The sequence below is a fragment of the Equus przewalskii genome, chromosome 13 (assembly GCF_037783145.1).
Source record: "Equus przewalskii isolate Varuska chromosome 13, EquPr2, whole genome shotgun sequence".
Lineage (NCBI taxonomy): Eukaryota > Metazoa > Chordata > Mammalia > Perissodactyla > Equidae > Equus > Equus przewalskii.
The window spans coordinates 68,505,163-68,529,358 of record NC_091843.1 but is presented as its reverse complement, the minus strand read 5'-3'; the positions used below and the strand labels follow the sequence as shown (position 1 = coordinate 68,529,358).

Below are 24,196 nucleotides of genomic sequence, written 5' to 3'. Positions count from 1 at the left end.
TTGCTATTCGTTGTGGTTGGGATAATAAGATGGCTGAAATATTTTCATTATAAAATAGTCCTCACACTTTATGGCTTTACGTAGAGAAAGACTAAGATTTCCCCTAAAACCTCAGCATAAAAGGATTGCAGACCCACCCTTTTAGGAGTCTGAAACTTGCTGGTTCACCCTCTCTCATCTCTGGGTCTGCATTTGCAATGTGAGGCTCATTTTGTTAGTTGTAGTGTTATTACTTTGGTCTTTCTTTGTTCAATATCCACTGCTCTTAATAAAGAAGAAATTAGAAACAAAACAGAAAAAGGTCACTTTAGAGACTGCTACCTACATTTTACTGCAAGGAAAATATTCCAGAAAGCCATATCCAGAGCATTTCTAGCTTACCAAGACCAAGTAGGACAGAAGGCACGGCCTACATCAAGGACACATTCAGTGCTTACAAATTAGGACAGTGGGAGAGAGGCGCCTACACTGTCCTGGGAATAGGACTGGGCATTGTGTATCTGTTACTTATTTCAATCCCAGAGGAAGGTGCTGCTGTCCTTCTAAAGAATAATGAGATTCAGAGAGATCAAGACTATGGAGGACAAAGTTCACACAATGGCAGAGCAAGCAGCCTAACCTGATTTTCCCTGACTCCAGAGACCAAGTCCTTTCTTCTACACCAACCTGCCTGGAAATTGTCTGAAACAGTAACTGAGAGTTTTCTTTAGATGGAAGAACTTTCCATTTAAAGTTGGAAAATGTTCACAGCAAAAGAGGATATATGGTATATTTCCTGTTGCAATGTTTACATTACCCTTTCTGAAAAATGGGAAATGAAATGGCTTTAAGTCACAATTATTAGGGTTTCTTATTATAATGGAAAATAGCAAGTTTATTATTTCCTCTAAACATAAAAGTGTGCATTGACTTTAAATGAAGTAAAGGTGCCATTTTTGTAAGTCAAAATTATCAAATATTGGCAGTAGTATACAATTCAATCAAAAATAGATTTGAGAATCACTTTTATTCTTGTTAATTTGACAGGTCTTTTAAAATATTTCCAAAATAAATTATATACTGGATTCATCACTTGTCAATAGTTATCATGTGGCATACTTAAAAATGTGATTATATTTCTTTAGCAAACAGAAAATATGGTAAGATTTTTCATAGTTAAAGTTTAATTAAAACTTTACCTTTTTATCCTAAGGAATTTTGTCTTTTTATATATACATGTCTCTGCATATGTTAGCTAAGGATTTAAGAGAAATTAGCAGAAGCAAAATAACATTTTGGGAAGAAAATCAGGAAGGTTCAACAAGCATTTGTTAGTAGTTACAGGAGATAAGATAGAAAATGTTTGTGAATGCATGTTAATAAAAATTGTCATTTTAACTCCATTAACATATTCTCTTTTCCCCAAGTACCTTTAATGTCTTAAAATGCATCCTATTGTAGATGAAAAAAATGAATAAAGTTATCAGTATTATTCAAAAAATAAAAATATATAACCTAATAATATAAGTGATTGCTAAAATTTATGACGAATAAAAAACTGCTGCGCTTACAAGTTTATCAAGCAAAATGTCATAGGCTAAAAATATGCTTTCATGTGATTCTGCTACAAAAGAAAGGAGGTGAAACACATAGGTGCTGTATAATTCAATTAAATTACTTTTGTTAGTAGTAGTGGTATCAATATCAGTGTTATCTCACAGGTAGTATGGCAGAAGGGGTAATGATATCCAATTTTATTCATGTTTATTTTTAATTAAAAGAGTGTAGGAAATCTGCCTAAATTTATTGTGTCTTTTATATTTGTGAAGATCTCAGGACAGGAACATGCTCTGTGGTACTTTATCCCATGAATTCATCATTTCTTCTGGCAGCAGAAAATGTTTAATTATCCTCGAACTTGATCTCCTGTTTCTGCTGGATAGAACATTGTGCTCAGAGCTGGATGAGGAATTAGACATGTAAACAATCTATTTGCATCAGCTTTTCTTCTTAATCTAGTGTGTAATTTAACTCTCCTGAAGTCTCACTCTTAAAATACTATTGGCTTTCTCAAGGGGCTGGCGAGGAGAGGAGAAAAGTCCCCATATCCAACAAGTGAATCAAGTACTCAAGAGCTGTGTTATTCCAGTAGTTCCTCCGAACTCTTTGAGCTTGTGAAAATTGTTGTATCAAGGGCCTGAGTTACCTTTCTTTACCAATTCTTAACTTTACTAATTCAAATGTAGCAAGGCAGAAACTAGGTGAACTCAGTCACAGTTTCAGGATATCCAGATATTTCACTTCACAAATGATAATATTGAGATACATAACTATAAATATTTGAAGAGGCTAGATACAAAAAGTGGGACTTCTTTTTATCTTAATATATATATTTTTTAATTTGGGGCACAACTGAGTTTTAGGATCAATCAGCATCATTTTACTTTGCTCATTATTTACACTAAGTGGATAAAATTAAACCTTAGGTATTAAAATATATTGCTTAGACGTATATTCACAAAAAGATGAAACTAATTTGTTCATCCCAACAACTTTTTGTTCCTGATCTCTGTAAATAGCAGACCACGTGGTCCTCTATGTTTCTTGGAAGCCTCCAGTCAGGTACCTTGGGGACCCTCACTGACAGAAAATTACAAAAGCACATCCCACAAGGAACATTTATAAAAGTGCACAGTGACAAGTTTTAAGTTTTAAGTTTGAGCCAGCAATTTAATGATGCTAATAGTGGGAATAAATATGGGGGAAACACTCATACAATTCAGGAGAGTAAGATGGGCTGGATGTGTATCTGAAGGGTTTGTTATAAGAATTTCTACAATGTCCTTTTTAAAACGGAAATTAATATGATAATATTAACATGAGATCTCCATTCATCTTTAACTGACAGTCATGATACACACCTAATCAACACAGTTTTAATTGGGTGGAGCTCATATAATCGTAAACATATGCATCTAATTTAAATCATAATATGGTAGAATAACATAATAATATTCAAAATTTCTCAAGATTAATTCAGATAGAACATAACATCATAATATTCAAAATTTCTCAAGATTAATTCAGAACATGTTATAACTCTAAGAAGGAGAATGTAAATGATTGACAAGTTTCTATTCCACAAAATGCAGAGGATATTTCTTAAATTTGATACGGATGAATAAAAGTATGATTATGAGCTAAATGAAGAACTCATTCTAATAAAAAGCAAACAAAAAATATTGCACAAAGGATGATAGTTCATCCATCTTGCCCATGGTGTGTACTTCAAACCTTTATGACAGTACACATTCATTCATTTGGACACTCAAAAGTAATGTATTAAGTATTGTTTCTTCACTCTAAGCACTGGGAGTACAGAGATGTATCTATTTGTTCCAGGAGCCCACAGGCCCTAAGAGTGATGGACAAGCAAGCCAAACATTATGGTATTTCACGGTAAGTAGCTTGCTTATATTATGCACGGGGTGTTGTCAGACCACAGAAGTTGATCATCAAACTCAGTCTAAGAGAGGAATGATTCTAAGAGTTTATACTAAAACTGAGCCAGGTCTGAAAATTAAGAATAAGATCTATAGTGGAAGGAAAACATTTTAAGAGAGCAGCATACATATTACACTTGTTCAAATTTTATATCTTCTTCTAATAGACAATTGAGGTTAGGAATACTGCCATTTTCATTTTTATGTCTCTGACTTTGTAAAATTCTTGCACACAGTTGGTGTTCAATCAAGATTATTAAATGAATTAAATGTTAGATAAATAAGTCCATCTGATTAGTCGCTGAATGTACACATAAGCAAAACTGAAGATATATACTTAATAAGACATATATTAAATGCAAGTAAATTAGCAAATAAAGTCAGAAGAGATTGAAGACAGAAAAAAGAAAAAGCAATGAAGAAGCATAGTATGATAAATAAAATTGACTTGTTAGAAGTGATGTTGACATATGTAAAATATAGGAGTTTGGAGGAACACTGAAGACTATTTGAGTTGAAATAAAAGGACAGAGAAAGAGAAGTAAATTCACAATATAAGAATAAGCTGGAGTGACTATACGCTGTATTCCTGATATTGATGGGAAACCTGTGATAGCATCATATCAAGGTTGAGCAATTTGAATGAATACAGAAAGAGATGATGAGTCTCAGATGCAAGACAGGCCATTGTCATTAACACATAAGACAATTAACCAGAAAGCTGAAGTGTATAGTGAACTACCATCCTGGAAAGCAGCAACATAAGAAATCCATCTGCCTGAAGCTTGGGATAAATGCTGTAATAGAAGGAAACAGAAAGAAAACATGATTAATTCCTCAGCTCCCATTTCATTTCTGACTCTTCCGTCCAGAAGAATACTCATAAAGCTGTAAAGGGGATAAAAGTGGTATCTGGTGGAGCTTAAGTCTTAAGAATAGAAGGCCTTAAGAAAGAGACACAGGGATTTAAATCCCTAAATCCTTTGATTTGGGCAAAGTATATTACCACAGGATTATTATAATGTAGAGATAAGATGCCTGAACTGATGGCAGTGAACTAAGAGGACAATAGGGAGTGGGAAAGCTAATGGAAGACTGGAGATGAAGAAAAACAATCCTGATAAAAGCAAAGTGTACCCTCCAAAATGCAAATGTTGAGATTTCCATTATTCTCAAGGAGAATTCTGTGCTGGATAACTTAAAATAATGTTCCCTTTAGAAGAGTTGCAAATGTGACGGGAAGCCAACCTAGTTTTATCTGGAGGTGGTCATGGAAAACTAATTTAATCAATTCTTTTATTCCTTCACCCATCTACTTATCTGCTCAGCAAAGTTTACTGAAGGCTCTCCATGTGCTGGCAAGAGTAAGGATTTAGGTAGTTCACAAAAAACAAAATTATGATTCACGTGAAGTACCACATTTGGGTTCAAGCAATCAACTGTAAGCATGTAGAGATTTCTAGTCTTGGAGGTGGGAGGGGACATACTTAAAAAAAAAAGAAGAGTTTTGACAAGGCATATTTATTCCCAAAGGGCCAGAGTTACATTGAAAAAATTAAAAACTCTCTTCATGTCAGAGATACTGGAGGTGACTGTTTGATATTTGGACTAAAGAACAGAAAGAAGTTTTTGGATGGAGAATGACCACTCTTCAAATAGGTAGAGGGCTATCACATGAAAAAGAGGGTAAAAGCCAGATCTAGGAACCAACCGCCAAAAAGTTTGATTCATTTAGAATTGAGAACAGAACACAATCTTTCATTAAACAATCCATGGAAAAGCTAGAGACTACTTATTGATGATTTCTTGGTGATAGTAGAATGGTCAAGTTTAAATGACCCCTCATGTTATTTTTAAACCTAGAATTAGAGTATTCTGTTAAAGTTTTATAGTTCTTCATTAGTCTCATGTTTAAAAAATTATTTGGAGATAACATTGACAATTAGTAGAAAGGAGTTTTTTAATAGAAAATTAATTCAGCTTTATATAATCTTGAAAAGATGTAATCAAGAGACCAAATAATTGTCTATGATTTTCAAAATGGTTTATTCTGAGAACAAAGACTGGTTGTTCATATTTCCTATATGACAATGGGTTCAAAGAACATAAAGGGTATTCTGCTAGAACAGAGAGACTAACAGACTCTTACTAATTTTTAAGTACTGGATAGGCTTCAGAGAGAAGTTGTGAAACTTTCACCACAGGGGATTTTTTATGAGAGAAAAGCATCTCTTTTGGATGTTTTAGAGATTCACCTCACCATCCATGTTTCAGACAGTATCTAATATGATGTCTCCATGGGTTCTGCTTCCGTTCCTATGGTCTTTGAAAATGTCCTCTTGTGTGTTACAATATTTCAGTCTCCTACTGCTATTGGAATAGCTTCTCCATTGGTAAGTACTATTTTGCACAATTTAATTTTATGATGGTGATTAGTGCTTTATTGGTTCTTTTCTGTTAAATAAATAAAGTCACTAACTTTAATCCTTTTGACATGAGTTATACTGGATTATTTCAATAAATTAAATATCTATATATTCATTATAAGTACTTTCTAATATATATTCTATGCTTTTTTTTTAAAAAGATTTTATTTTTTTCCTTTTTCTCCCCAAAGCCCCCTAGTACATAGTTGTGTAGTCTTCGTTGTGGGTCCTTCTAGTTGTGGCATGTGGGACGCCGCCTTAGCGTGGTCTGATGAGCAGTGCCATGTCCGCGCCCAGGATTCGAACCAACGAAACACTGGGCCGCCTGCAGCGGAGTGCGCGAACTTAACCACTCGGCCACGGGGCCAGCCCCTTCTATGCTACTTTTGAGTCCTATTATTAAATATGAGAATAATGTTCTCAAGAATATGAGGCCCCTTCTATGCTACTTTTGAGTCCTATTATTAAATATGAGAATAACGTTCTCAAGAATATGAGATAACCTCTTCTTATTATCAAATATCATAAAAACACAACTGAAAACATTTCTCTATCTTATTAACATTATCTTTACTGAATCAAACTGAAATTTAGAAATACAATTTTTGTAATTGTAAAATATACTTTGCAATTTCTCATTCTATTAAATGCACTATTTATTGCAACATTTTTTTCCTGGTTTAGTTTCATAAAATAGAAACATGTTTTAATCCAAGTGGATCTAACTTAATCCAATTTAATCCAAATAAGTGTTTAGAGCAGTTCACGGGTGATACAGCAGCTTTGTATTGCAGGCTTTTATCTTCCTACTCAAATATTTTTAACTACCAGAAGCAAAACCCCAAACCAAGTGATTTTGCCTTCCTTTGAAATAATTTCTTGAGCTCTAACTAACAATTTCTGCTCATATCCCAATGGCAGTAACTCAGCACAACCACTCCTGGTTGCAAGAAAATGTGAGACACAGGAAACTTATTTGGACAGATTATTCCCCACACATACAATGGGTTGGTGTTAATAAGAAAGAATAAAATGAGCATCATCTATGCAAATAATTGTCAGCCATAGAATTGAAGGGACTCAAAGTTTCAAGGAAAGCAAGAGTATGTGAAGTTAGTATCTTGAGAGAAAGGCTAGAAGAAAGTGTTCCCTTAGAGGAAAGCTGTCTCTTATCTAATGCTTATAGTTACTGTAGTCAATTGCTCTCTAATTCATAATATTTAGTTCAGTAAGAAACAAAAGCATACAGTCAATTCAACAAACATTAGTTAAGCTCCTATTAATGGATCAAAACTTCTTCAGGAAAATTCCTTTAAGAATGTTCATTGTTTCAGGTACAGTTTCAGCTTGCAAATGAAATGAATACATGAAAAATGAAGACACAAAGAAATGGAAAGAAATTCCATGCTCATGGACTGGAAGAATTAACATAGTTAAAATGTGTATATTGCCTAAAGCAATCTACAGATTCAATGAAATCCTTCTCAAAATCCCAGTGATATTTTTCATGGAAACAGAACAAAGAATCCTAAAATTTATATGCAACAAAAGACGCTGACTAGCCAAAGCAATCCTGAGAAAAAAGAACAAAGCTGGAGACATCATACTCCCTGACTTCAAAGTATACTACAAACCTACAGTAATCAAAACAGCATGGTACTGGCACAGAAACAGACACACAGATCAGTGGAACAGAATCGAGGGCCCAGAAATCAACCCACAAATATATGGATAGCTAATCTTCGAGAATGGAGCCAAGAACATACAATGGAGTAAGGAAAGTCTCTTCAAGAAATGACTTTGGAAAAACTGGACAGCCACATGCAAAAGAATGACAGTAGACCACTATCTTACACCATACACAAACAATAACTCAAAATGGGTTAAAGACTTGAATGTAAGACCTGAAATGATAAAATTCCCAGAAGAAAACATAGGCAGTACTCTCTTTGACATTGGGCTTGGCAGTATCTTTTTGAATATCATGTCTCCTTAGGTAAGGGAAACAAAAGAAAAAACAAACAAACAGGGCTTCATCAAACTAAAAAGCTTCTGCATGGCAAAGGAAAGCATCAACAAAATGGAGAGACAACCTACCAACTGGGAGAAGATATTTGCAAATCATATATCTGATAAGGGGTTAATATCCAAAATACATAAAGAACTCGTACAACTCAAGAACAAAAAAACAAATAACTCAATTAAAAAATGGGCAGAGTATCTGTACAGATATTTTCCAAAGAAGATATATACATGGCCAACAGGCACATGAAAAGATGTTCAACATCACTAATTATTAGGGAAATGAAAATCAAAATCACAATGAGATATCACCTCACACCTTTCAGAATAGCTATTATTAAAAAGACAAGAATGGGGCTCACCCAGTGGTGCAGCGGTTTAAGTTCACATACTCCACTTCAGCAGCCTGGGGTTCGCCAGTTCAGATCTCAGGTGCAGACCTATGCACCACTTATCAAATCATGCTGTGGCAGGCATCCCACATATAATGTAGAGGAAGATGGGCACAGATGTTAGCTCAGGACCAATCTTCTTCAGCAAAAAAAGAGGAGGATTGGCAGTGGATGTTAGCTTAGGGCTAATCTTCCTCAAAATAAATAAATAAATACATAAATAAATAAATAAATAAAAATAAACATACAAGAAATAACAAGTGTTGGATGGGATGGGGAGAAAAGAGAACTCTCATACATCACTGGTAGGAATGTAAACTGGTACAGTCAGTTTGGAAAACAGTCTGGAGATTCCTCAAAAGATTAAAAAGAGAACTACCATATGATCCAGCTATTCAATTTCTGGGTATTTATCCAAAGAATACAAAAACACTAATTTGAAAAGATATATGCACCCCTTTGTTCACTGCAGTATTATTTACAATAACCAAGACATGGAAACAACCTAAGTGCCCATCAGATGAACAGATAAAGAAGATGTAGTATATACATACACACAGTGGAATACTACTCAGCCATTAAAAAAAAATAAAACCTTGCCATTTGCGACATGGATGGACCTTGAGGGTATTATGCTAAGCAAAATAAGTCATACAGAGAAAGACAAATAGTGCTTGATTTAGTTTATATGTAGAAGACAATCACACAAACACACACATAGATACAGAGAACAGACTGGTGGTTACCAGTAGGGAAATGAGGTGGGGGAGGGCAAAAGGGGTGAAGAGGAACATTTGTATGGTGACAGATGGAAACTAGACCTTTGGTGGTGAACATGAGGTAGTATATACAGAAGTCAAAATATAATGATGTGCGTCTGAAATTCATATAATGCTATAAACCAATGTTACCTCCATATAAATAAATAATCAAACAAATAAATAAATAAAAGTTTTACTGAACCACATTTAAAAAAAAGGAAGAACATAATGCCTTTGCCCTCAACAAGTTCACCCTGAAACAAGTGACAAAAGAACATACACAAATAATTATAGCACAGTAAGATAAGTACAAATCGAAGTACTTATTCCATTGGAATAAATAGTAAAGAACAATTTATTTTCACTGGCATGGGAGGAAGGTCAAATAAATTGAAGGTAATGTGGGATCAAAAACTATAACAATTTTTTAAATGGGTCAAGGTTTTACAGAATGTGGTTGGGAGAAACCATTCATTTTTTGAACAGATGTATGTAGACATGGTTTTATAAACTTCTTAAAAGAAACTTCAAGAGGGTAATTTAAAAAATAGATTTTATGTTCAGAGTTCACTGATCCATTAAATTGCATAGTATCCCATGTCCCATGACTTAATTTGTCATAATTATAAGTTGAAGAAATTTCTCAAAATCCATAGGAATATTATTATAGTCCTGGAAATAATAACCCCATGGAGAAGATTATAGCAGAAGGCTGGCAGATGATTCAGGGGTTGTGAACCTAGATAACAGAATAAGTCAACTTTCATACTGAAAGACATATAACACAAAGTGATATCAAATGGGCCTATGAACTCATTAGCTTATTTTTCACCTTTTAATATTTCACCACTGTATTCTCTACATCCCAAATTGACACCCCTGAAATCAAACCCATTGAAGTGTTTCATTCAAATATTAATACATAGGAGGCATCAGGACAAAATTCTTCACAGCACCCTGTGACTGGATTCAGCCTCAACGATTAGAGAAGATACTCTATCACCTGTAATAATTGAAGTTTTTTTCAGGTATTGCCATCTGTATAGTAAGATAGAAAAGAATTTAGTGAACTGCAATTACCATACTGAAAATATTCTTAGACTTGCATACCCATTTTGAAAAAAAAAAAGAAATAAGAGAGGACGAAGAAAAAGAAAGGGAAGGAAAAAAAAGTCAGGAAAGAAAAGAATGAGATCCTATAAGATAAAATCAAAATGGATTGTATCTTGAAAAGAACCAAAACTAATAAACTAATATAGCTGTTTAACATTTTGCTCAATGTACAAACTGACATAAAAGTCAAATATGTCCAGAGATGACATGATTTTTAATCAAAAATAATGGAGTTTTTTCAGATAATACTCCTGGAGGCCAACGACTTAAGGAAGTAATGGCTAGAGTGAACAAAACTTGAAATTACACTGGTTAAGATTTATTTGTCCACATCCTTTCAAAGACTTGAGAAAAATGAAGCTAACCACAGATAAGAATGAACTATAGATACAACAAAAACATTCAATGAAAATAAGGAACTAAGATTTCTGAGAAAAGTAAATGTTTTTACATTAATAATAATTTGTTAATAAATTATTGATTTACTTAGACCTTTAACATGCCAACTTTTACAATTATAATGCATGTGAAAATAAAAATGATGCAAGTCCTTTCCACTGAGGAGGAGAAATCCCACTGCCATCTGCATTACACACTCCCATATTCTTAGCTATTTCTGACAGAAGCACGAGACTTAGTAGGAGCTATTCACTTTTAAGCAGTTGATTATGTCATGAAATGGAGAATTTCATCCAATAAAAACACAGATAAGTTTTCCAATTTTTATTTATAATAAATATTGTAATATATATGACTTATATTTTCTAATAGCTCCAATATTAAGCTAATTTTGAAATTCAGGTTTTAGTTAGCTCAAATTATTAGTTGAAAATGAGCAATTAACATTTGTCTTTGTGGAGGTTTCTTTCAATACTAAGTTTCATCCATTTTATCTTTATTTGAAGACTTCAGTCACCTTGAATATATTTGACAGTTCTTAAAAAGGCTCCGGAAAATCTAAGGCTCATTGTCTTGCCACAGGTCTTGTTTACTTAATTTCAACTCCATCTTCTTGAACTTCAGAAACAGGATTTTCTATTTCATAACAAGAGAAAATGAGGGAAAGACACTTTAAAATAAAAAGCATCTTTTCTTTTATTACTTTTGTACTGCACCTAAAGAAACAGAACAGATTATCTTGCAGGTCATGAAGCTGTGAGTAGCTTCATAAGTTACCTATAAATATGATTTAAAACAAGGAGTTTGCATAAATCTATGGCCTATCTTAATGTCCTTTGAATTTTAGTTGTGACTATTATAAACCATATTTTGAAAAGACGACTTTAAGTAACCCAAATAATCATTTTAAAAGTATGTCTTAAGAAGGCTGCCTGACATCAGAACATTAATTTTTGAATCATGACGACTAGGAAACAATCCTAACCCTCCCAGTTATAGATACATTCTATTGAATGAGTGACTTAAGTTTTCTAAGTCTTAGTTTTTCATCTGTAAGATGGGGATGACACTTGCTTTGCAAGATTTTTTGAAAGAGCCAAATAAAATAATAAATATAAGCACCATAATGCCTGACTCATTAAATATCATTCACCTTCTCTCCTGGCATCTAAAATATAAGTTATGTTCGTAATGCATCATTTTGAATTAGGAATTAGAAATTAAATTAAAAAACTTAAATTTTGTGATTTCACAAAGCAAGTACATATCTTTTGCAGAAAAGAAAAAGCTAGCATCTCAGTATGATTACTCCACAAGTGAGCAAATCTAAGAAACAGATGATGCTTTATTGACTGTGTGATTATACTTAGTCTCCTCCTGGGGTTCATTGTTATTTTTCTTAACTTGAAAGTTACCACAATTTATATGGCTCTCTAAAAAGTACTTTGTTTAAAAAAATGAATCCAATGGAAAATAAAGTGGTAGGAAAATTATGAATAGAGTTGAAAGAAGAAAAAACTCAGACTCAGAGGAAAGAATAAAATTAATCATAATTCCCTTTTGGGTGTTTGTCCCTAAACAATAACTTAGATTATTAAGCTATTAGCTACTTGTTTTGGTTTAAGAGGAAATGTATGACTTTTTCTTTTGTTGTTTGTTTTAATCATTTGAAATTTTATTTTCTTTTGATATAAAACTATGGAACACTCAATCTATACCATGTTAGGAAGTATAAGAGAAAATGGGTTAAACAGTATTTAGAAAGTAGTATCAGTAAACTTTATTAGAAGCATTAGATGTGTTTAAAAAGTTGATATTAATTCATAATCTGCAAGTGTAAAATGTGTATGACTTAAATGTTAAAAATCCCACGTTAATCTACAATTGTGAACCCAGATTTTCTGTAGGCTTCCAAACCAGACCTAGCTAAAATGTGCAAGAGTCAAGGGATAAATAATATTATAAATATATATACTTTTACTTACATATGTGTATAATAAGTTATGTTATTTGTGTATGTGCATATGTGTATCTATATATATATCAGTTATGTTGCCTAAAGTCATCTGTTAATATAGCTATGAATTTATTTCAAAAATTTAACCAAATACTATTCTTAATAGTGTAAATGTGTTTTCTAATGCCGCTAAAGTTATTTGAATTTTTCACTTTCATAGAGTCCAGACTGAGCTGCCAGATGCTGAAACTCTCCTTCTGGTTTCAAAGCTTGTTTCACATCCAAACCTTTCCTGTGTAGCGCTAAATATTCGCTGAAAGTTGCTTGAACATGTAACTGCTTGGGAGTTGGAAGAGCTTGGTTTGGAACGGCTGTAACATCTAATCTTCTGTTACATCTGGTCTCTCATTAACTTAGCTTCATTAACCGCAGCTAGTATACTGCAGCATCTTCCTTGTTTACATCTTTTATCAGTAAAATAACTAATCTAGAGTTATCATGCTATAAGCTTATTCAGTCAGTGTTGAATGGTACCATCTCACCATTTATTCTTCAGAACAGTTTTCATGGAGATATAGCTGATATCCAGCATTCAAGCTTCATGAAGTGTCCCTCAAAAACTTTTTTGTTCTGTGGTTTGTAAATAAACACTGGTGCTTCATTCTTTTGGCAAGATGTCCAGCTGCACAGTAAAGGTAGCTTCTCCTTCTCTGTTCATGGCAACACATACATAAGCCCCTGCATCTGAAGCTCCAACAACTTCACAATGAGTGAATGAAAACCCTACTAAGACACTATGATTTTGTGAATATCATTTGATTGAGCTGGTCTTCCAATCACTTTGAAGTCCATTCTGCAGAATCTTCCTTCTTCAACAGACATTTCTCTGGCACTTGAGTGAATCGTGGTGAGTAAAATTTCTCCTGGATTGCATCCTGATCATTCACATCTCCTTTTGAGGATGATCTACTTCTTATTTGTGACATAGGAACTTGCTGTCATGCATGTTCTGAGTTGTGCTGTGTTAAATCTTGTGCCTCACTGTCATTTGAGCTTGAAACATAGCAATCTGCAAGACATCTCCTCAGATGCTAGCTGTTGATTTCCATTTTGAAGAAAGCTGTTCTTACATTTCAGCTTTCTCTCCAGATCTTGAATCAAAGCTTCTTTCTTTTGATCTTGTATTTCACGATCTGGAGTCCTTGGTATGGGTCTAGCATTTGCAGTTGGGGATGGCTTATCATTTACAGATTGGCAAACTGAGGGTTGTCAATAGTTGGAGTCCACAGTGGAAGGAATTTTACTGCTACTGTTATCAGGCTGGGATGACAATATGGAGCCAAGGAAGCTGCCTCAGGACTGGGTGGTCATAGGTGGCTGTAACCCTTTGGCTGTGGTTTGAACCAGTAAGCTGCTGGAGAGCAGTGGGGAAAGCACAGGAAGATATGATGATGTGGGAGCTCACAGCTAAAGAGGCAGAAAATCTTTGCTCTGTGCACTGGAGGAGAGAGATGATAACGAAAGACTCTTTGTTCTGGCTAGAGAAGCTGAAGGTTTCCATGGAATGTGTATTTTTCTATGCATTTTTTGTCTTGAAAATTCTAATTTAAAAAAATGGAAGCAAAAATAATTTTTAAAAACAGAAAGGACAGACTCTTTCATATAAGACTCAAAGTCAAGTGCCCAACAGGGCTTATTATTAAAATATAACTTAGAATAGTAACTTGAGTGTGTAATGGTATGCATTAAATACCAAAAATTCTTTGCTTTTCAAATGGGCTACAACCTTTGGGTGGTAGAAGCTTTCATTTTATTTGAGTTTGTAAATGTTGTAATGAATGTTTTACTTTATAAATGCCCAAGGTCTCGTTGAAATATGTTTATTTTAAAAACATTGTGATTATTTATTCTGTTATATGCTGATAGGTGAAAAAAGATCAGCAATATGAGGTAGAAATGAGCATTTATAAGTGTTCTGCTTATAAGTCTGTTTCAGACAAAAATGTTTTGAGGGGTGTGTGTGTGTGTGTGTGTGTGTGTGTGTGTGTGTGTGTGACTAAAAGAAAGAGTAGTATAGTGGAGAAAAAATCATGCATTTTGGAATCAGAGGACCTAATTGGATGTCCTTGGGCTTGTCAAGCTTTGTGAACTTTGATTTCTTCGTTTTTAAAATGACAGAATATGTACCTACTGTGTTATTATCCCTATGTGTGGCTCTGGCCCTCATGGCACAACAGACACTTGTAGTGCATAGATTGTTCACAGTCACCTGATCTTGTCCTCATTACTCATCCTGATAATATAGTCTACCACTACAATTTGGCCTCAAGATTTTTTTAGAAGGAAGCTAACCTTTCTTGAATATTGAATTTACTAGAAACCATTCTGGGTGCATGCCTACATATTATCTTATTTATGTATATGTATAATACCATGGAGTAGTTATTTTTAATTCCCATTTTTCACAAATAAAACAAGCCTAAGAAAAATTCACTGACTTTTCTTATAACACACACTGGTACGCAGGAAAGTTAGGAGAGTTCACCTCATGTTTCAATCATCATCATACTGATTCTTCACCACTTTTATGACACATGTACACTTTTTCATTTAGCCATAACGAGAAAAATAGGTGTGATTCTTACTCATATTTCACAGATGAGAAAATTAGGCACTAGAGAGCTTAAGTGTCTTACTGTCACAATAATTTAAGTGTTAAGAGATTAACCCCAGGATCATTTGACACTAGAGCTTCAGCTGGTAACAACTACTCTGTTAGTACCTCCGAGGGGGACAAGGGTCACAGTTTAAGTGTGATCAAACTTATTTAACTACCCATCATCAAGATAAAAGCATGCTCCACCCCAATCTTAAAACAAATGAATTAATAGCTCTGATATTTGGAGGAATTTAGCTTTTTGACTCCTATTACATTGAAGTATAATAAAGTCATGACATTAATAATACCTATCTTCTGTTGTTACATAGATTCAAAATTAGCCAAAGATAATTTTTCTGGCAGAATCTAGAGGAATGTAACTTTAATCCTTATTTTCATTCATGCATGGAACATTAAATTAAAAAAAAAATTTTAAACCAGTATATTATGTTTAAGTGTCTTACTACTTTTATTCCACATTTCATTGCCCTTTATGAACTCCTTATTTCAGAGTACAAATTTCACTGTAATTCTTGTCAAAAATGATTTTTGAAATTACATCATGAAAACAATTATGTGCATACATATAATTGATGACTGTTAATCAGGAATATATCAAGGAGTGAAAACAACAAAATAGAATGCCTTATCTGAGTCTGAATATATTGAAATTTTAATATGTTGGTTATTATATCTGACATTCAAACAGGTACTTTAAGTGTCAATATCTATTTTTCTATTTATCTATCTATATAACCTTCTATTTATACACACATTTATACACACATGCATACATATATATGTGTATGTATATATGTATGTATTTACATCTGTATATATCTGTGAGTGTATGTATACACATTGTTTGTAGGACACTTCATTATCAAGAAAACTACTTCACCAACAAAATTTGTTTCCCAATGTGGTATAGTAGATTGAAAAATTAGCCACAATCCTCCAGTCTTCCTTATATTCATGCCCTTTCAATGTAGCTTTAAATTTCCTTCCATCAAGGAGTGAAGTTTCTTTTTCCATCTCTAGAATACGGACTAGCTGTGTGACTTGGTTGGCCAACAGAGTGTAGAATAAGTGACAGCATGCCAATTCTGAGCCTAGGGCTCAGGAGTCCAAAGTCAGTTCTCTTTTTCTTGGAATTCTTCCCAGGTGTCATGTAAACAAGTCCCAGGTGGCCTGCTAAGAGAGACCTTGGAGAGCAGACATTGTCCCAGCTACAGTCATTCTACATAACTACTTCCCAGCTGACCACACTGTTGAGCCCAGACATGAGTGAGCCTCACTAAGACAAGAACTGCCCAGACAAGGACAAGCCCAAGCGCCAAATCACAGAATCATGAGTTAAATAAATGGTTGTTATTTTAAACCATTAAGATTTGGAGTGGTTTGTTCTGCAGCAAAAGCTAACTGATACACACAGTCGATATCCTCCTGGCAGGGGAATAAGGTTACCTTAGTTTATCACACAGGCAATCTAAATGCATTCTCACCCCATATTAAATAGGGTTAACTGAAAATTTACTCAATTATAAGATAAATTTCTTTTTCTCTAAAACATATTAGTCAAGTCAGAAGTGTCAGTCTTGCTTCTTTAAGGTCTAACTTAAAATGAACATGCATTTAAGTCTCCAGTGAGTTCTGGATTTCTGGTCCTGCCACGTGAACACCTAGTAGCTTAGCTGATTGTCCAGTTCACTTTTATAATAATCATATAATTCTGGTTTTAAATCATTATACATTAGACAGCCACATAGTTGTCTCAAATGTCCAAGAGAAGAAAGGAATTCTTCTGCATAGAACATTTTGTGTATTTGGGGTAGTGCAACTCCAGATTCAGAAGCTTTTGTAACATTTCACATGGCTGCCTTTCTGTGCACAGACTCTGTGTATATGTGTGTGTGTGTGTGTGCAGCAAATAATGAATGGTACTATAAAGCAAATTGCCTTTCTTATGGTCTAATGTTAATTAAAACCAAATGTCCCTTCCACAATGCAGCTAATGTATTTTAATTATTCTGTCTTGTGCAGATGTGACAAAAGGGAACATGCAATTATTAAGGGGAAAAAATACACATTGTACCAATAATTGTCCACAATATGAAATACTATTGTTTTTCCCCTGTGAGTAACTTGAATACTAGCCAAATAATCCTCTCTACACTATTTAAATAATGTAAATTATTCTTTCACAATAATATATACTTAAAATTACCTCTTTATGGAGTTTAGCTGAAACACGTTTATTTCCACTTACCTTCCTTCTATAGTTTTAACAATGCAAAATCTCAATAAGTTTTTAATGTTTTCTACTGGCATAAATTTTAAACACAAAAATGAGTGTTATTTTATACAAGAGCGAAGCTTAGTAGCAGTCATAATCAGCTTTGAATGCAAACCTTTTCTGTTTAAACTCGGGCAAATCTCTTTACCTCACTGAGATTAATTTTCTTCATCTATTAAATTGGGATAAAAATATCTAGGAGGATGATTGACGAAAAGTGGTTGAGAAGATTAAGAGGTAACATGTAAAGTTCAGGTCACAAACAGTCTTCCCTATAGTGCTCAATCATTAGGAAACAGAAATAGAATCCATTAAAATAAATTCAGATTTTCAGATATTTGAATTGTTTCTTGATCTCTCACTCTCTTAAATTATCTGTCCTTTAAATCCTTTACCAGAGAAGACTTTCTCTTCTTTAAGTAGTAATATTACATGATAAACATTTGAGGACCTCACTCAAACAAATGCTGATATAACGGGAAAAAATAGAAGCTTTTCAAGAAGGAAAACAACCGTCTCCCAGAGACTTTGTGTTCTCTCCGCAAAGGAGGAAACTGATTTTCCCCAAAGTGATGATGGAAATGATGACTGACAGGAGGAAATGAAGCAGAGATCACTTTTGAGTCCAGTTTCTGTGGCAGTTTTCCTGCAGCTCTGTTTTACAGTCCGTCAGAGTCAGGTGTCATCTCTCGTAGGGGCTTTTTGATTCTGTTCTGACATTAGCTGTGGTGGCTTCAGAAGAAGTGACTGCCCTAATGAATCACCTCTCCATAGTTGTGGGAATTATCCCTGGACCCCAAGTTAGAATCTAGCTTTTGGCCTTCAGCATTTCCATCAGTTTTGCAGTCACTTAATTTCCTATACTGAGTGCCTTTCTTTTTAAAATACCTAGAGAGTTTTCTATCTCTTGGATTAAACTTTAATTGAAATAGCTTCAAAATATTTTTGATAAGGCAATGAATTTCTCCAACACCGTGGGATTGTAGCAGAGAAATAATGGTAGAGAGATATATTAGATTCAGATTACAGGGATTCTCAAATGCCTTGATAAGGAACTGGAATTCATCCTAAAATTCCCAAGAAGCCATGAGAGGCCTTTGAGCAGAGAAGCAGCATGAGAGATATGTATTTTAAAAAGATGATTCTGGAACCTGTGCTTGGAGTAAAGGGAAGGATGCTAGACTGGAAGCAAGCGGTTTGATCTGACTGAAGCTACTGAAGCCAGCATCAATTACAGCATAGAATAAGAGATGATCTTCTGAGATAATACCCTTCATAAACAATAGGCATAAAATTGTTTTAGGTACTATTAGAAAAATAACCAAGAAGAATCCATTTTATTATAATTATTTCTCATATTACAGCCAACAGTTGTCATTTTGTTTAATACTTTAAGGGTACATTCATAACAGGCTTCCCAGCTGACAATATAGGCATGGCAATAAGTAAATGAATGGATATGAGGTGCATACATCAAATACCCTTTTTTTGACAGAAAGTTCCTGGCAAATATATCAGTTTTTTTTTTTTTGAGGAAGATTAGCATTGAGCTAACATTCACCACTAATCCTCCCCTTTTTGCCCTGAGCTAACATCCATGCCCACCTTCCTCTATTTTATATGTGGGATGCCTGTCACAGTATGGCTTGATCAGCAGTGTGTAGGGCCATGCCTGGGATCCGAACTGATGAATCCCAAGCTGCTGAAGCAGAACTCATGAACTTAACTGCTGCTCCACTGGTCCAGCCCCCAAATGTATCAGTTCTTAAAGCTTAAATACACCAGTTGTTTTAATTAAACCTATGGAGCATTGGCAGAATGAAAAACAACTTGAATATTTCCCAGTAGTAAAACCAAGTGCCCACCCTTGAATAAGTACTCAGTACACATTAGTTCTCTTACTTCCCATCATACCTCCAATGCTGAAACCACCCTGATATTCCAAGCCAAAACAAGGCATGGTCTGAGGCTGGAATGTGCTCTTAGGTGTAGATATTTTTTCTGTGGAATACTCAAGCAATTGTATGAACATTGAGCAAATCGACTTGAATGTCATTTGAGAAAACAAATGTCCTCGGCTGCTTCAGGAAAAAAAGAAAGATAAAATTCAATTATGGGATCAGGGGAAAAAAAACTTTTTGAAGAAGATAGCACTTGAGATGGGCCTTGAAATAAAATTGAAGAGTGGAATGTATGAAAATTGTATGAAGAAGGGTACTCAGCCGTATTGGAAAAGGAGATAAGGATTTAAGTGAGGTTGGGACTCTATTGTGGAGGACAGGGAATGGCTTACTAAGAAATCAGCATTTAACAGGGGGACTACAGAAAAACTTTAAAGGATTTTAAGTGGAGAATTGGTCAAATAATTTAGAATAAAACTTCAGTGTCTACACACCATTTCCAGATGGAATTCCTCTGAAAGATATGTTATCTTTGCCTGTATAGGGGTGGCCTATACAAAAGTTTTCAAAAAAATTTTTTGGCTAACATTTACAAAGCTGGATATATCACAATTATAAAGTGCAGACTTCTAGCTTTTTAATTGTTTTTAAATCAGAAGATATATAAACCAGAAGCATGAATTCCTACTCAGCAATTGTAGTAGCTTAGGAGATGAAGACTTAGTATCATATTTTGAGGGACTGGAATTACCAGCTGTGGCTCCCTCCTCTCTGAATTTGTACCTTCCACCAACACATTTCACTTACCCACGGCCTCGGTACATCTGAGAAATACGAAATCTGATTGACGCATCTTTGTTCCTAGAATACATCCCACCCCATATAAGTCCACAAAATACCTTCAACAGCCCAATACATTTTGCCACCACAGGATTTACAGTACTATTATCCATATAAGTTAATAAATTGTTTATTTCAGGTCTATTTTCTTGGGCAACTGCTCTGGTTAACAATAAATGAGAATCAATGTGGATAAAAGAAACGTTAAGTTTAGAAGCCAAACATCATATTTGATTATGCCTTCATATGCATTATTTTAAGGAAAGTTTAAATTCGTTACCTGTATAACAAAAGTGGAGGAGAAAACTCTCATTTAAAAATTGTATACTCAAAGAGTGCTAATTTATTGTATTCCTCAGCTATAATAAATTGTGTCTACATGTTTATTTAATTTAATTTCATATTGAAATATTACTTGAATATTTATCACTATAGTGAAAAGTTTTGCACTCAAATAATTACTTTTTTATTACAATGCATACTAATTTAGCTAAATAAGTGTCTCTGTATGAAAGTGCTTGATCGGGCATATGCAGGTCCTTGATCAAAAGAACCAGTCAGGTGGTTTTGGGAAGTTTGAAGGTACATGGCTGAGACATTTAGAATAGTACAGTTCTGACCTGTTGGGGTTTGTGATTGCTTTCTGACTAACTATAAGGGAAAGTCAAAGGAAGGGCAGAAATGAAAAAGGACACAGCTGGGCACAATGCTCCTGCTGGCTGCAAAATCAATTCCTGGCCCCTGAAGGGAGCAAAGAAAAAGAAAGGATTTCCATATCTTAGAGACATGCTGTGTCGACCAGAAGCTCAAGCAAACACAGGTGAAATAAAAGCAAATGTTGCTAGATTCTGTAACTTTCAAGTTCTAATTTGGTTTGTTTGCACCAACTGTTTACACAGCCATTGAGTCAGGTCCACAAGCTTAAGAATAATTATTTGCTCACTGAGATAATTTCATAAAATAAACCAAACCTTCAGCTATTAAGTCAAAAAGTAATATGGTGTTAAAATAATGCTATTGCTGAGGGTGCATGAACAGTCTGCAGAAATAAGGTTTTCTGGTGGTAGTTTTACGTTATTTTGACCCAGAATACTAGGAACATTTTACCAATCACCTCTGATGGCCCTCACTCAAAGACATCCTCACATATAGACACACCACCCATGAAGAGAGGAATACATGAAAGGAAAGATATCCAAATTAAAATCCAGGCTATTAGCATATAGGTTAAACCCACATTACGACACAGGATCTGGCCAAGGCTGTGCTGCAGTACATAGTTTAATGGAAACCCTTATTTCCCCTGTTCCTTCAACTTTGGCCTCATTTTCTTCATCTGCCTCTTTAATGGGAATCTAAGTAAGAGGGCAAGTGAGATCATCAGCCAACTTGTGTACAGCCAACTTCAGCAAACCTTAACCATATGGAAGTGGATGATACACAAAGGAAGTGGAAAATAAAAACAGAATCGAGAAGCACAATGGCTTTAGCACAGCGGTCTCACCTTCTAAAAAGTATAACTCTATCAATGCCTTGGACTCAGGCAATGTGCTTAGAAACTCTCTCCACAGGAAGTGCTACGGGGTGGGGAGAAGGAAGCAGAAATACTAGTCTGTGTCTTCTTTTTGCCCCTCTCTCCTCATATGGCATGTTTCCATTCATTTTCTACATTCTGTTTATGTCTTAATGGATAAAATCAACTTCACTAGAATAACCAGCACACAGACTTTTGTATCCAGGTTTATAGCTTTAAAATACATCCTCTGACACTGTATTCTTTCTAAAGAGAAAAGAAAAAAGCATTACAGAAAAAGGCGCTTAGTGAAGAGATACAAAATTTTAGCATTTTGCTATCTCATTTTGAGATGCAGTTCTTGACTTCAGGAATTTCAAATTATTCTTCTGATGTGCAGACAAAGCAAAGTTCAGTGAGGCAGTATTCTTCATTAAGAAACACTTAACTCAGTAATGGTCTGGGCCAACTGGAGAATGAAGAAAAGCAATTTAAAAGAGCACAGGATTTGTTCTAAGAATAATCACTTGTTCACCATATAAAATGAATAATTTAGATGGCCGTTAGCCACAATTATTATAGGTGGGTAAAGGCAAATGGAAAATTGTATAATTTCAAGGATGCTAATTGCATTTTGGTTGAGGAAGAGAAATTCATACACTTGCTCAACTGAACCACAATATTAAGACGAAACAACTATTTGGTTGCTTGTGAGTTCATCAGAGTTTTAAATAGCATATTGATCTTTTCCTCAAATTTTTAACATTATATTATATAAAATTGTATAAATATACCAAGCATCCAGGTTCAATAATTAATAAGTCATGGCCAATATTGTTTTACCTAAATCCACACCCAATTTGTCCAGTCACCCCATCCAGATTATTTTGATAAAGATTTATATATCCTATCATTTAATCTGTACATTTTTATATTGATTTACCATTATGCTCAGTCTTCATGTTAATTCTGAGTTCTTCTTGTTTTCCTAAATGACTGAAGCAAAGGAAGTGAGCCACATTTACCAACATATATGACCATTCTGATTTTCTTTTATGAACACAATATTGTGGCTGTCACAGTGGCTGACTGGTGTGATAAAGGCATTGAACATATTTCAGGTTGCCTCAAGTGCTTACAATCATTATTTCCGGTTATTACTTATAAAAGGCGAGCTCATTGAATGCTTGTTGATCGAGTTCAGAGAATCTATATTTTATGATCAATTACTTTCATAAAATTCATGTCAATATCACATATGAGCAAATACTCATGATATAAAAGCTGTAATAGTACCTACCAATTATTGTCAGAATAAAATGTGACAGTGCATGTAAAGCACTTAGCACCAGTCCTGGCTCATGATATACCATTAAATATTTGGACTTAGCATTCATGTGGTTGTTTACTATTGAAAGCAATTTTGTAATAGTAACCACAAGGGAATAAAGATCTGCAAACCTTTCTGGAACAGACTCGCCTGCTTGGTGATTTGTGGAAAGAGAAATCTTCAAAACCTTAAAAACACTTTAGCGCTTGGATTTATTTCTTATGTACTCACTGGTATCAAAAGTAGCCTTTATCAATTATATGTAAACCATAGTGACAGAACCATAATTTTGTTTTCTCAGGGCAGGACCTCGAAATACTCTGGATATCAACTATGTAGATATTCTAAGGGTGATGATCAATAGCTATTGCTCTCTTCCCCCTGAAAATTGCCTAAAATCCCACTAATTACTGAGGTAGTACACTCTTGCTCTCTAGCAGTCTAATCTCTACATATAAGAATGTCAAGTTAGGAGAGAAATTAGAGAAGTAGGAGGGTGAATATAATTCACTGTTAAGAAGAGTACATCAATCAATCAAGAATAATTATTAAGAGAAAACAGAAACAAAATAGAAAAGCTATTAAGAGAAAGAGAAAAGGGAAACTTTTGTTAGATGTTTCAGTAGCATAAACTATTTTCCCTCCTGCAAGACACTAGTAGTCTAGTTGGGTAACAGACTTTAACACATTTGAAACAATTTGATAGTAATGTAACACCACCTACTTTAGTTCCAAAATATAAATACTGTATTAAAGCCCATAATTAAAACTTAACTAAATCTGGGCTGGCCCGGTGACACATCGCTTAAGTGCGCACATTCTGCGTCTCAGCGGCCCGGGGTTCACTGGTTCGGATCCAGGGTGCAGACTTGGCACACCATGCTGTGGTAGGCGTCCCACATACAAAGTAGAGGAAGATGGGTACAGATGTTAGCTCAGGGCCATGCTTCCTCAGCAAAAAGAGGAGGATTGACAGCAGGTGTTTCTCAGGGCTAATACTCCTCAAAGAAAAAGAAAAAAAACCCAACTAAATCTATACAAAATATATAATATACAAAAGAAATATATACACATATAAGAATATATAAATATAAGAACATAAGAT

General features: G+C 34.5%; 1 long non-coding RNA gene and 1 pseudogene across 1 annotated transcript in view; both read right to left on the bottom strand.

Annotated features, from left to right (window-relative positions):
- Window positions 1–24,196, bottom strand: part of LOC139075142 (uncharacterized) — a 158,140-nt gene that overhangs the window by 73,625 nt on the left and 60,319 nt on the right. The window lies entirely within an intron of this gene.
- LOC103561471 (myotilin pseudogene) lies at window positions 12,748–14,113 on the bottom strand (annotated as a pseudogene).